Source organism: Rhinatrema bivittatum, chromosome 14, assembly GCF_901001135.1.
Source record: "Rhinatrema bivittatum chromosome 14, aRhiBiv1.1, whole genome shotgun sequence".
In the NCBI taxonomy this organism is placed as follows: Eukaryota; Metazoa; Chordata; class Amphibia; order Gymnophiona; family Rhinatrematidae; genus Rhinatrema; species Rhinatrema bivittatum.
In genome coordinates, this window is record NC_042628.1 from 25613063 (window position 1) to 25626968 (window position 13906).

Sequence of the window (13906 nt, forward strand, 5' to 3'; positions counted from 1 at the left end):
AAATAAAAAGTTAGCTCAGAGTCCTAGGTGACGTTAGTCCAGATTTTCAAAGTAGACTTGTGCATATAAGCCTGCTTGAAGATTCAGTAGGTTATGTGCATTACTCAGTGTGGCCCAATGTGCACGTTTCTGCTCATTCATTGGCGGGTATAAATGTGTGGGAGTAGATTTATACTGCGCCCTCAGGAACGCCTCTTTGCTGTGCACATAAAAGCACATGTGGATTGCTTCTATGCATGTGTAACCCTTAGTGGGATGTATTAAGTCCCAAAGCTCACAATCTTATTTATAACTTCTGGGGTTCCTCTGGTTAGCCATTTACTCCCACACTCACTCTTGATCCCTGGGGGGGGGGGGGGATTTTTTTTTATGTGGGTAAGCTCTCGCTTATGGCCCAGACGATAAAAGAAGGTCGCCAGTGTATGTGCTATATTTAAGTGCTTCCCATGAGGTGAGAGGCTATAAGAAGTCAGACAGGACCGTATAGTCTCCCTAACATACACACCAAACATCCACCTCATTCATCCAATGTAAACTCCTTCCAGAATTTATAATAATCAAAAAACAATGATAATAAATCTATATCATTCTAATATTATTAACCACATGGGAGCAACCGCTACAAGCAATCCTTAGTGCTAACATAATCAAACGTTCAAGCAGTTATTGAATAATTCCAAGCAGGCTTATACTTAGCTTGTTGAGTACATCATCATATTTCCAAAAGAGAACAATGTTCAGTAAGATACTCCCCTGATGCAGGCCTGTATGCGTGCCGAAACGCCGCAGCGTTGGGAGAATAGTGATAATATATAGTGGTAAAAAATACTGGAGAAACTGTGAAGTGGATACCAGTTATTCTGGAGCAATAAGTCTGTATTTTAGTAGGATTATGATAAGAAACACCGGGGAGACCGGAGAAATGCGACTGTGATTATATTAAAAGAACACACGAACTGGGAGCTTCAGCACCGAGAAGGAGTTATGAGTATTCTGAGAAGATATATGAAGGTTTAAACATTGACAAACCAGGAAGAGTGTTTCATAGCCACCATTTTGAACAACTGGAATGCAAGAAGTTATTTTTACTGCCTGTGTGTAGGACATAAGGTTGCTGTGTTCAGCGGGCAACTTGAACATTGTTCTCTTTTGGGAATATGATTGATGTACTCAACAAGCTAAGTATAAGCCTGCTTGGAATTATTCAATAACTGCTTGAACGTTTGATTATGTTAGCACTAAGGATTGCTTGAAGCGGTTGCTCCCATGTGGTTATTAATAATATTAGAAGGATATAGATTTATTATCATTGGTTTTTGATTACTATAAATTCTGGAAAGAGTTTACATTGGATGAATGAGGTGGTTGTTTGGTGTGTATGTTGGGGAGATTATACGGTTATGTGCAGTGGAATGGTGTGAGAAGAGGGTGCTTTAGTTGGATTTGTCTCTAATGAATTTTGCTATAATACATTTTTATAAAAAAATTTTGAAGTGTTGTACATGATGTGATGTTATGAACATTAAAGTTTGTACTTAAGTTTGCATTTCGGGTTTATTGTTATTGTTCTGTTTTTTAGTATTGTGTGTTTTTTGACCTTAAACTGAACAGTTTGGGGCGGTCAGGATAGTTTTGTTTTCCTCTAGGGTAAACATGTTTAGATCTTTAGGTCTATCACCATATACGTTAGAACGAAGACCACTGACCATTTTAGTAGCCGCCCTCTGGACCGACTCCATCCCGTTTCTATCCTTTTCGAAGGTGCGGTCTCCAGAATTGTACACAGTATTCCAAGTGAGGTCTCACCAGGGATCCATACAGGGGCAATATCACCTCCCTTTGTCTGCTGACCATTCCTCTCCCTCTGCTGCCAAGCATCTTTCTGGCTTTTACCATCGCTTTATCCACCTGTTTGGCCACCTTAAGATCATCAGATACAACTCTTTTTTTTTTTTTATTTGCCCTTTTTTTCAGGTCCCTGACAAAGGGCACAGCAGAATTCACATTCATAGGAATCTGAAAGAAGCCGCAATGTAACCGCTTCTTCTGTAGCCCCCTGGAACCAGCCCTGGTGCAAGAGTGTTTGGTGCCTAGGCAAACCTTCAATCAAATACCCCCCCTCCCCCCTCCAACTTTCCCTTTTTTGGTGGTATTGCCTCTGGCACAACACACCTCACACTGGTGGGATTTTGCCGCCCCCCCCCCCCCCCCCCAAACTTTCGGTACTCTAGGTGACCACCTAGTTTGCCTATTGGAAGCACAGGCCCTGCCTGGAACTGGGGTAGGGACCACCATTTCCTTTCAATTAGGCCACCTTAGCTGAGATTTGTCCAGGTGGCCTGGAAGTAAAAAAAAAAAGGCACCATTGGTCACAGCAAAATCTCCAAAGTAGTTCAGCTGATAGAAAGATATCGGCATAAACATGTTCATCCCTTTTGACTGTGACTAATTGCACTTTATAACTAAGTAAAGATGACACATCAATCTGAAGAAAGAATATAAAAGACTATTGGAAATCATGGAGAAAAATTAGCATTTTTCTCTCACTGCACAAAACAGTTGTGGGTTTTTTTTTTTTTTGGAGTCTATCGCAAACAGATGATACAGAATTTATACTAGGTACAGATACATTGCTGATTCTAGCTTGATCTTCTTCAAAAGGTTTTGGAGATGATTGCTTCACCTTAAGAAACCAAATATTATTTTCTTAATGCACATTGCAGCAGAAATCTACCTGGGGCAGCAGAGCAATGGCATTCATGTATCTGGCTCCTCCCCTGGAATCTCTTAGCTATGATATATGGAATAACCTTGGCTTATATACTTGCTTGGAGATTCTCCTTCAATTGGACTTTAGAGGGGGAGTTTGTTCTGACTTAAAAAGGGCTGCTTTGTTTTGGGAGATATTTTGCAAAAATGAGAGGCGTTTCATCAGAATTAACCATCATGCGGGCAAAGGAAACCATGAAGGCTTTCCCCTAAATTAACAATGCAAAAAGAAAACAGGAAGCCAAGTATGAAAAGAGCACACTAGCCCATCGCATAATTTTAGGGGAATTTTATTTCTCTCCTCTGTCACTGACAAATACCCTTTCCCATAAGGACGGTAGAGAGCTCTCGCCTCCTTAACCTGCCTCCAGTGCCACATGGTGCTAACTCCTTGTAGTCCAGCACGACTGCCGTTCTTGGACCAGGCAAGGTTTATAGATCCAGTGATTGCAAAGGAAATGGAGCCATGTGACTGATCGGTGCATTCACCTACTAGATGCTGATGGGCAGAGATGGACAAACATGGCAGAGACAACAGAAGCAAAATAGAGCAAAATCAAAAGTAGGTGAGAGCTGGAGTGCCAAAAAAAAAGTCTGAATGCCACTGTGCGTCATCCTGCAGTGAATCATGTTGTAAAATACAGAAATAAAAGCGAGAGGAAGAATATAAAAAAAAAATGGAGAAGGATAGAAAAAAGGTGAGATTATTCCATGCAGTTGTGTGTTACTGCAAAGACCAAGAATAAGATGGTAAAAGAGCCTGCTGTATCCCCAGGGTGGCAACTAACACATGGCAATATTCCACAAACAACTGAAAAATGACATGTACACATTAAAAAGTCACAGATGACTGAAGAGGAAAGATGAGTGAGATTAATACATCGAGAAGATATGAGATCAAGGTTTGGATAAATCAGCAAAGCTAGTGCAAGACTTGAAAAGAAAATAGAGTTGGCAAATTAAAATCAGCCATGGGAGGATTGTTTTGGGGAGGGAGGGAAGGGAGTTTGAGATTGAGAGAGAGAGAAACATCCACCCTTAGCTAAAGGATTTCACTACCTGTGTGGCATTTCAATGTGAATATGGCTCAGTTTTCAGAATAATTTATGTGGTGGCATACTGGCATGAGGTGGAGATCTAGCACAGTTGCAATGTCCAGGCAGCTCCTAGAGGTTTAGCATTAGCATAGCCTTTTGGTAATTTGGGACCTCATGGTTGCCTATGTGCATATGTAGATTGACAGTTAACAAATGTTAATGGTAATTAGAAAAATTATATTAGAATGTATTCCTTCCTAAGTTAACAGCATCATCAGTCAATAGGCAAGTCGTATAAATATTCCAGTTAATTGTCTGTTGTCAACTCTGTAAAAAAAAAAATAAATAAATAAATCTTTGTGAAAATGCTATTTTCTTAGTACAGGAGAGCAACTAAGCACATAAAAATGAATTTGAACATTAAACAGTACTTATTGCTAAAGCAGCAACAGAGCAGACACGAAGAAGCAACCTGAAGTTCCTAATTTTTTTTCCATAGTGAATTTTATAATGGTGGACTACTGCATTTGCACAGAACTTGATGATACAATGAAGCTGGATCCTATTGTAGAGGCCTGTGCCTAGGCCTAGGCCTTTGCCCAGGCCTGAGATATAGGCCCAGAGCCTAGGACCAGGCCACACTTTGTTCTCTTCCATCTGACATCCTTATCAAATGATGCCATCCACTAAAAGGATACAGTGACATCACTCTGGTGCCTTCCTCCCAAGGAGCTGATACCATATTGATATACAGCTTATGCCCTTGCCTCAGCAATGGGACCCAACCCCAGCTGGGCCCTAGCATTAAGCCCTGGCCTCTGGAGTTGCAGATATCTACTGCTTATTCTTGGGATAAGAGCTTGGAATCTATCTACCCCTTGGGATCCTCCCAGGTACTTGTGGGCTGGATTGGCCACTGTTGGAAACAGGATACTGGGCTTGATGGACCCTTGATGGGCAAATCTTATGTTCTTATATTATATATTAATAGGTAACTATTTTAAAGCAAGAATATATAAGGTATATAAGCAGGTAGTTTTAAGTTGAATAATTTGTTTCTTGAGGACCTTTGATTAGTTTAATTTGAACATCCCTACTATTTCTGTTACCACTAATTTATCCTTATGTGAAGGCTTTTTACCCACGGAATTAAAACAAGCAATCATTAAACCAATTCTGAAAAAGAAAAATCTTGACAATAAAATATTAAGCAACTATAGACCAATTTCGAATCTTCCATTCATTGCGAAAGTAATTGAAAAAGTTGTCTTAAAACAATTAAATGAACACCTAGAAAACAATGATGTTCTTTACCCCATGCAGTTTGGTTTCCGGAAAAATTTAAATATAGAAATCTTACTACTTTCCCTACATGATTTTGTTCTAAGAGGTTTTGATACCGGGAATAAATTTCTACTGCTGCTGATTGATCTCTAGGCAGCATTTGATACCGTTGACCATAAAATTACGATTCACAGATTAAATGAAATTGGAATAAGCGGTAAACCATTAAAATGGCTAACATCATTTTTAAGTAACAGAACATACAAAGTCAAGATCAATAACATCTCATCTGAAATCATAAATCTTGATACAGGAGTCCCGCAAGGGTCCGCGCTGTCAGCGATATTATTCAACATTTACTTAACTCCATTATGCCACCTGCCATCAGGACTCGGATTAAAATATTACTTGTATGCTGATGATATACAGATTATAATTCCGGTCACCGATACATTAGAGAAATCTTTTCAACCGATATCGCTATACTTAATTGTAATCAAACAACTTCTAAACCAATAGAAACTCAGTATTAATATAACAAAAACAGAAATAATCTTGTTAGAAAAATGTCACCAAATAACATTAACTTGTCATTTAACTATGAGAATTTTCAGATTAATCTAGCACCTTCAATCAGAGACCTAGGGGTTCACACAGACCAAGAGTTTTTTAAAAACCATATTGCAAGGTCAACGGTATCAAATGCTGCCGAGAGATCAATCAGCAGCAGTAGAAATTTATTCCCGGTATCAAAACCTCTTAGAACAAAATCATGTAGGGAAAGTAGAGAAACGAGAGAAGGCTATTATAAACTGCTAATACTGAGGAGATTAAAACCGTTATTAAAGTTAAAAGACTTCAGAACATTCCTACAGGCATTAATTTTTTCATCCACCGATTATTGTAACGCCCTGCTTCTTGGACTACCTTATTCCCCAGTTCAACCGTTACAAATCTTGCAGAATTCCACTGCAAGAATATTGACAGGTACTAATAGAAAAGAGCACATCACCCCAATCTTAAGGGAACTGCATTGGTTACCAATCGAACAGTGGGTACAGTTTAAAACCCTATGTATTCTCCACAAGGCGATACACGGGGATACGGTCGAATGGCTGAATGAGGCAATACGATTGCATACACCACAAAGAAATTTAAGATCTGCCAACAAAGGCCTGCTATCTATTCCATCCATGGTGTCAGCAAAATTAACAGCGGTTAGAGACAGAACCCTGTCATTTGCCAGCCCTAAAATCTGGAACAATCTACCAGTCGACCTACGGTTAGAAACAAATATAGCAATGTTTAAGAAAAAAATCAAAACATGGCTCTTTCAACAAGCATTTAATGAAGGCGACAATATATGAGTAACAGATATTTAATCCATGGAGATAACAGGAAAAAATGGACGATGATTAAGGCAGGTTTGTTAATGGTTGTGGTATATGTTTTCTGTTTAGAAATGTTTTTTAACACAAATTGTAACTGAATTTAAAAATGTGTTAGCAATATTGTTTTATTGTTTTTAGTTGATGTACATTTTTTATCTGTAAATTAATGTGAAATGATGTAAACCGATATGACAGTTCTACCAAATACCGGTATAGAAATCCCAACAAATAAATAAATAAAAATTACCAATTTTAAATAGCTAGCAACTCAAGTAAACTAAAATGCAGATAGTCATCCAACAGTGAAAGGGGGGCTATTCAGTTCTTTGCACAGAGTACCAGATGGTGAGAGGTTGTATGTGTGCATTCTATAGAAAGAGCTCCTGGCCCTCAGAGAATGGGTTTGTGATCTGGAGGCTAGAGTGACAGACTTAAAGGAGCTAAGGGAGACAGAGAGGTATGTACCTTTATTGACATAGAAGAGTAGTCCTACCTTCACTCTGGCAGCCCCTTTGCTGCCTTAGAGGGAAAAAGTTATCTGGAAGGACAGTGTCACTTTGGTGTGGCAGGAAGCAATCCTGTAGCTAGGACCTTCCCTCAAGGTGGTACAGTATCATCTCACACTAAGGATATGCCTCAGGAGCAAGTCCCCAGGAGAGAAGGGTTAGGACGGCCGAGATAATTGGTGATTTGATTATTAGGAATATAGACATCAGAGTAGCTGGTGGATGTGAAGATTGCCTGGTAACTTGTCTGTCTGGTGCAAAGGTGGAAGATCACATATGTCACCTAGATAGGATTTTAGATAGTTCTGGGATAGAGCTGCTTTCTTGTTATCTGTGAATACTAATGGCATAGGGAGGTTCTGGAAGCCAAATTTAAGATTTTAGAGAGTTGAAATCCAGGACCCCCAGGTTAGCATTTTCTGAAATGCACTCCATCCCATGTGTAGGACCCCAGAGGCAGGCAGATCTCCAGAGTCTCAATGTATGGATGAGACAATAGTACCGGGAAGATTTGTTAGGAACTGGGCAACATTTTGAAGAAGAGGGGTCTTTTCCAAAAAGATGAGCCCCACCTTAACCAGGGTGGAATCAAGCTGCTGGCAGTTCCTTTTTTTTTTTTAAAGGAGATGGAACAGTTTTTAAACTAGATGATGGGGGGAAAGTCTACAGTTATTCAGACGTGCATGGTTCATCCTGGTGCAGGGTGACTGGAGAGTGGAGGATGAAGCCCCTCACTCACTGGAACTCCGGTACAGGGTGAATGGGGAACTGAAGCACTGGCACAGGGTTTCCTTAAGGCTGGAGTATTGACTCGGGCTTTCCCTAGAGCTAAAGTGGCATCTGAGTTTTTCTGTGGGAAGACTGGAGGACCAGAGTCTCTCTGTGACTGGGTTCATTCTGGAGGTCTGAGTAGCTGGCTATCTGAGGCAGTGTCTGCCTGGCTCTGAATATCTGTGGCAGCCATGTCTCCCTCTGTGTGCTAGCCACCCTGGGTGGTAGTGCCCCCCCTCTGCATACTGGATGGGTGAAAAGCCTTCTCTCTCTGTAGGCAAGACATCTGAGGTGGCAGCGTCTCTCTCTCTGAGTGCAGGACTTCTTGGGCAGCAGTGCCTCTCTCTGAGTGTGGGACTTCTGAGGCAGCACGCTTCTCTCTGAGTGTGGGACTTCTGAGGCAGCAGCGCCTCTCTCTGGGTGCAGAAGTAAAAGACTGGAGGCCCTTAGAAGTGTGGCTGATAGGGAAGGTTCTCTTTGCAGCAAGTCTATGACCACTGGCTACTCCTGGCCTGGATCAGCCGGACTGGGTTCCTTCTGCAGCAAAGCAGGTGGAATGGGCTTTTTGTGGGACCAAGGTGTAACATAAAATAAGAAGATAAAGAAAATTGTATATTTTTTTTACTGACCTGTAGGGCTGTAAGAATACATTGCTGGGATGTGGCATATTTTCCCTTCCTCTCACCGAGGCTACCTGGAGGGTAGGGGATGGGAAGTGGCTGTTGTGACCCAAATTGAAGAAGATTCTGGAGCTGCATAAGAAAAAAAAAACAGCATAATATTATCAGTGCTGGCAGGAAAAGAGAAACACCAGGGAACTTGGAAGCCTCGAGGGAGATGAGAGATCAACTGAGAGAGTGTGTTTTTGTTTTGTTTTTGTCTTACTCTTCCCGTTTTTGTTACAGGGGGGTAGATGGGACTGAAGTGGCATGAGCTGGGCAGGAGCAGCAGGGCTGTAAGAGTTTTACTGTCCTGCTAAAGCTAGGGATGATGATAATTCCATGCTGAGGCGTTGCAAATTACCAGCCCCCGTTATCTTGTGAGCGATTTTAGCACATGAAGAGAGCAACGGTGCTCACAGAGGAGCGCAGACTTCTGCCTCAGAGCTCCTTCATAGAGCCTGTTTCTCGCTGTCTAACAGTGTGAAATGCAGAGGGAATTGAGGCAAACTCATTAACAATGTTTAAGAGCGAATGAAGTTTGCTTTGAGAGGATTTCATCCTGGAACTCCAAGTAAAGGTGCAGATTAGCCAGATCTTGCAAATACAACTGGGCCGCGTGTTTGGTTTTTTTTCCCCCCAGTTTAATTGAGATAGAACTGCTGAAAGAAGATATGGCGTGAAAGACAAATAATTTTAAATTCACACTTTGATTTAATTGTGTACCCTTTTTATGAGTTATTTACCATAAACTTTCTGGGCTCATTCATTTTAAGCGCCTGCTTAACCCTGAGCTCAGACAAAGGGACAAGTAAACAGAGAAAAATTGCAGCCAGGTGGCTGGTATTAATGTTCATTTTATCAGTGATTAAATGAAAGAAAATCCCTGAACAGAGGAAAAGTGTTAGAAGGGAGATCCTGTGAATAACTTTAAGGAAAATCTGCCTAGACTGTGAAGGCACCTGAGGAAAAGTCAGTGACGTAGTACATAGGACAGTTTGAGAAATGAACATCAAGGACATTGGAGAGAGACATCAGCTTCTATTGCCTTATTCCTGGCCAGGATAGCTACTATTAAGAATAATAAAAAAAACCCCTCTGAATCAGCCCTGAACATCTGAATAACAGAAACAACAGAAAAGTGTGGGTGAGAAAAGAAAGGGAAGGACAGTGCGATACTTCATCTTCTATGTCTGAATAAAATATTTCTATCCTGGAACTCGCTTCTATTCTGAACCACAGAAACTAAGAAGTCAATATTCAAAGCTGGCTATTTAAGTGACTTGGCCGGATACGACTTATCCGACTAAGCTATGATGTATGTTCAGTGGCATGGCGAAGCCGTTGAATATACGCGTATATGTGCGCACTTCGCCGGATAAATCTAAGCTTAGACCTACTCTATGGGGCGCCTAAACGTAGACCCACACTTATACGCCTGACTCCGAATATCGGTAGTTAGGTTATAAGTTATGGGCCTGATTTTAAAAAGCATTTACTCGAGTAAATGTTCTTTACTCGAGTAAGTGAGCTTTTAATAATTGCTGCCATATGTGCCATTGAATTGTCCGTAGCATTTATTCGCTCGTGCACTTTGCAAGTGGAAATGGCTTTTGGAAATCGCTACGATAGTAGTTACGTTTACACATGCAAATCCTTTTTGAAAATTCACCTGTGCGGTCTAGCTAGACTGAACAAGAAAGCAAGCGATACAGAGACACACGCAATTAAAAGCAAAGGAGAGAGAGAGGGGACAAAATGGCAGTGTTAAAGGACTCTGACAAACGCCGAGAAAGAAAGGAACCTGTACAAAAGACATACTTACCTTTTATCTGCTGCAAGGAAAAACACCAGAACACCTGTGAAGTGGAGCATAAGAAAAGAATTTTAAGCAAACATCTACTTTTACATTCACATTTATTTCAATTGGAACAAACTTTACCACTCAGAGATAAAGAGAGATACCGTATACATAACCTTATCTGATGAGAGTTTCATATTAGCAGGTACCAGGACCAGACAGGGAATGAGAATCCTAGGAGGACAAGAAATAGAGAAAAACAGGTTCTTTAAGGTTATTCACTACTGTAAAACAGTATTTTCTGTTTTGAATGGTATTTTCAAAAGCTCAATACAAGAGCCAATCCTATCCCCATGAAAATAACATACACCAAAAATAGGAATCCACAAAAATGTATCAAAGTTTACCACTCACAATTGGTTTTTTTTTTTTTTTTTTATTCGATTCAAAAACAACGATTGTGAGTGGTAAACTTTGATACATTTTTGTGGATTCCTTTTTTTGGTGTACGTTATTTTCAAAAGCTCACCAGGATTTGAATTGCTGATTTACACTACTTGCTTGAACAAAAAATTGTTTACTTTAATTTAATGTTGAATTTATCTGAGCTTTATACTTAAAAAAAACCCAAACCAAACCAAACAAAAAACAACTGCCTTCCCTCTCTACCCCTGAGAGACTGGGTGGGTTTCAGTCCCTTTGGTTCCTGTTATTGGAAGACCCAACAGGAAGGAGGGTAAACTTTCCTCTCGTAGCCCCTCTTTTGTGGATCTAGTGGCTCCCAGAGTAACATCAGAAATCCCATATTCTAATAGCCATCTTAGCCACCATACTGGGAGAGTCACTGCCCAGAAGTAGCGGGGTACAAAGGCACAGCAAGCCTGGGCTCGCTCAGCAAAGGTTCTGCAGATTGTTCCTCTCTTGAAGTGGATTAAATGAAACAAATCCTTCGTGGGCCTTCCTGGACTGCGGAGATGCAGCAGCAGCAGCAGCAGCAGGGCTATAGTTGTTGCAGTCTGTTTACCTGGTAGAGATTCAAGGGCAAAAAGGGCTGAAGCTGCCATGGGTTCCTGTCCTGGAAGACGAGGCTGAGCTTACTGATTGCCAATTACATGCAGGTGACGGCATCTGCAGAGCCAACTTGATTAGCTTTCCTCGTGGCAAAGGCTCCTTGGGTTGCGATGGAGATCCTGAAGAAAATCTGGAGCATTCATTTCTTCTCTATTGACTTGGTTAAGGCTGACAGCAGCTTCCCTTATTGCAGGTAAGGATTTGAGATTTTCTTGGTTGTTGGTGTTAACTGTGCCTTTTGGCTGGCTTGAGCAGGCTGAGATTTTATGTGATATCTTTGGAGCTGAATTTGTCTTTTCTGGTAGGGATTTTAAACTAACTTGTTTTATTGTGGTGGGTGCTCAGGTGCTGACAGAATATAAATCCAGTGTACATGCAACCTGATTAGAAACTGGTTTTCTGGAAGTCTCTGCCTGTTCTGTGGCTTTACTAGGAGCTGGCTTGGTTTCAGTGCAGATAGGACAGGTTCTGTCAGGAGGTAGAAACCTGGGGATACAATGATAGTTCCACCAGCTAGAGTTGACAGAGCCACACTCAAAACAATCAGGAAATATTGGGGCACTTTTTTCCCCTGCATTACTGCAAGTCCAAAACGCAGGGGGTGGCACAGAAACTTCAGTCATCAGGCACGGACATTCTTAGATTAGGGTCAGGCTAAGGCACAGCACAACTGATACAGGTTTCCGTGGAAGCAGCGTTATGACCAGCATTTGGCACAGTCCCACGAGTTCAAGTTAGGAGAATGACAGCTAATGCATTCTAAATAGTGCAGCGGGTTCAATATCTGACAGGCAGTGCAGGAAAAACAAGAGGCAGGGTCAGGGAGACTTGGTGAAGCAGAAACGGAAGCTTCACAATAATTACCCTTAGCTCAGAGCCTGTGCCTGTTTCTTGGTCATGGCAGAAGGACCCATGCCTACTTTGGTGGGAGGTTTTTTGGCTGGCTCGTTCTGTCATAACTAGTGGAGTTTTAGGAAAACCTTCTCAGGAACTGGGCTGGTCTTATGCCTAGCCAGCCCCCTTTCCAACAGGTTGAGCCCTTGGGTTCTGGGGGCCAGTAGGACTTAGCTGGGCAAGCTAGTCAGGGCCGGGCAGACCCAGACTGGAGGTAGTGAGCAGAGAGGCTGGAACAGGCAATGAGTTGATGACTGGATACAGAAGCAGGCAAGGAGTTGAGGATTGGAAGTTGGAATAGGCAAGGAGCGTGGCCTGGACAATGGGATAGGCAGAGAGCAGTGGACTGGAACAGACAGGGGCCTGTGGACAGGATCCTGCAGACTGGATTAGGCAGAGCACAAAAAGATCAGATAAGGACAGGACTTAAGGCAGACAATGTAAGAACCAACAAAGAACATACAGAACATATAAGCCTGAAGGCCACTAAGCAAGTGACTCCTGAGGGTAAAGTCAGGAAAATCCTAGATAGGCCACGGAGAAAGGCAAGGGGCAAGAAGGCCCTTAGGACACAAGGCAGGGCAAGGCAAGGAGTGAGAGGGCCTGGAGGCAGCAGAGCAAGAACAAGAAACAGAGGCCAAAACAAAGAACCAAGAATGACTCAATGAGCCAGCAAGGAGTTTCTGGCAACGCAAGTATAAATAGAGCTGGGACTGGGTGTGGTGCAGGCAGGAAGGAGGAGCCTGGCATGTTCTGGAAGCCAGGCCTGCTGAAAACTCCTGGTGGAGAGAAGGCTGCATCATAGGCTGAGTCAGGTTGGTCACTGAGGAGCTAGCTCTAGTGGCTGAGGGCAGAGTTCGTTAGAGGCCTCTGCTGGTGAGGAGGTGTTATAGCAGCAGGGTCGGATGTGGCTGTGTACAGGCGAAATCCTAAGATTTATCTTTCATGTACTTTTTATTATGACATGAAAGAAAACCTTTTTGTAAATATTTCCTGTTTTCATTTCAAATAAAAGCATAACCGTGTTAAGAATCATTCATTTTCATTAGATTGGTTTTGTGGCCAGTGGGAAGTCTCTGCAATTGGAATGCTGTCAAGAAATCAGAAGGAATAAGGATTTTTATGGTCATCTTTCAGCTTGACAGAATATACATTACAATTAAGACCAACATTTATAATTGGGTAAACAAAAAACAGTATTACAGTTATCTGGTTTAAGTGTACCAAATTCCTGTAATGAGCTGCCTTTCAGCAGTTGCATAAACAATAAACATATAATTACTAAACAAATTACATGTTAGTTTTATCTAAGAAGCTAATTAGCAGTTCTGGGTAAATTATTGTACACTGGCAAAGGAGATCTGAGTTGTATTGGGTACTTAATGGGAAGAAGATGGGATTTGCAAATTATATATGAGATGGAAGCATATGTAAAAGACTGCAGAAACTTCATATATTTAGACTTTATAAGGATTTAGAACTGTAGTTTTCTTGCTGTAAATCTTACTGTATGTTCAAGAGAAATAGGCTGTCACCCTCTGAACGTACAAAGAGAAAAACAAATGTTCAATAAACCGTATTAAAGTGAAGTCTGCTGTCTGAGGGGTTTATGTAAAGAAGCATCCCTAATACTAGTGAACAAGAGGGAAAATGTGGCTTGGGTTTCCACATCCCCAGAAAAAAATGTGAAAAAAGAAAAAAAAAGTACAAGTTTCTCTACTTA

At 41.4% G+C, this 13906-nt stretch overlaps 1 protein-coding gene and 1 long non-coding RNA gene across 5 annotated transcripts in view; one reads left to right on the plus strand and one right to left on the minus strand.

Annotated features, from left to right (window-relative positions):
* GRIN2A (glutamate ionotropic receptor NMDA type subunit 2A) overlaps nt 1-13906 on the plus strand; it is a 392551-nt gene that overhangs the window by 19099 nt on the left and 359546 nt on the right. The window lies entirely within an intron of this gene.
* On the minus strand, nt 3489-10459 carry LOC115076119. Its single transcript, XR_003852688.1, has 4 exons — nt 10395-10459; nt 10243-10276; nt 8388-8510; nt 3489-4133 (listed from the first exon to the last, which is right to left on the minus strand). It is a non-coding gene; the product is annotated as an uncharacterized LOC115076119 (long non-coding RNA).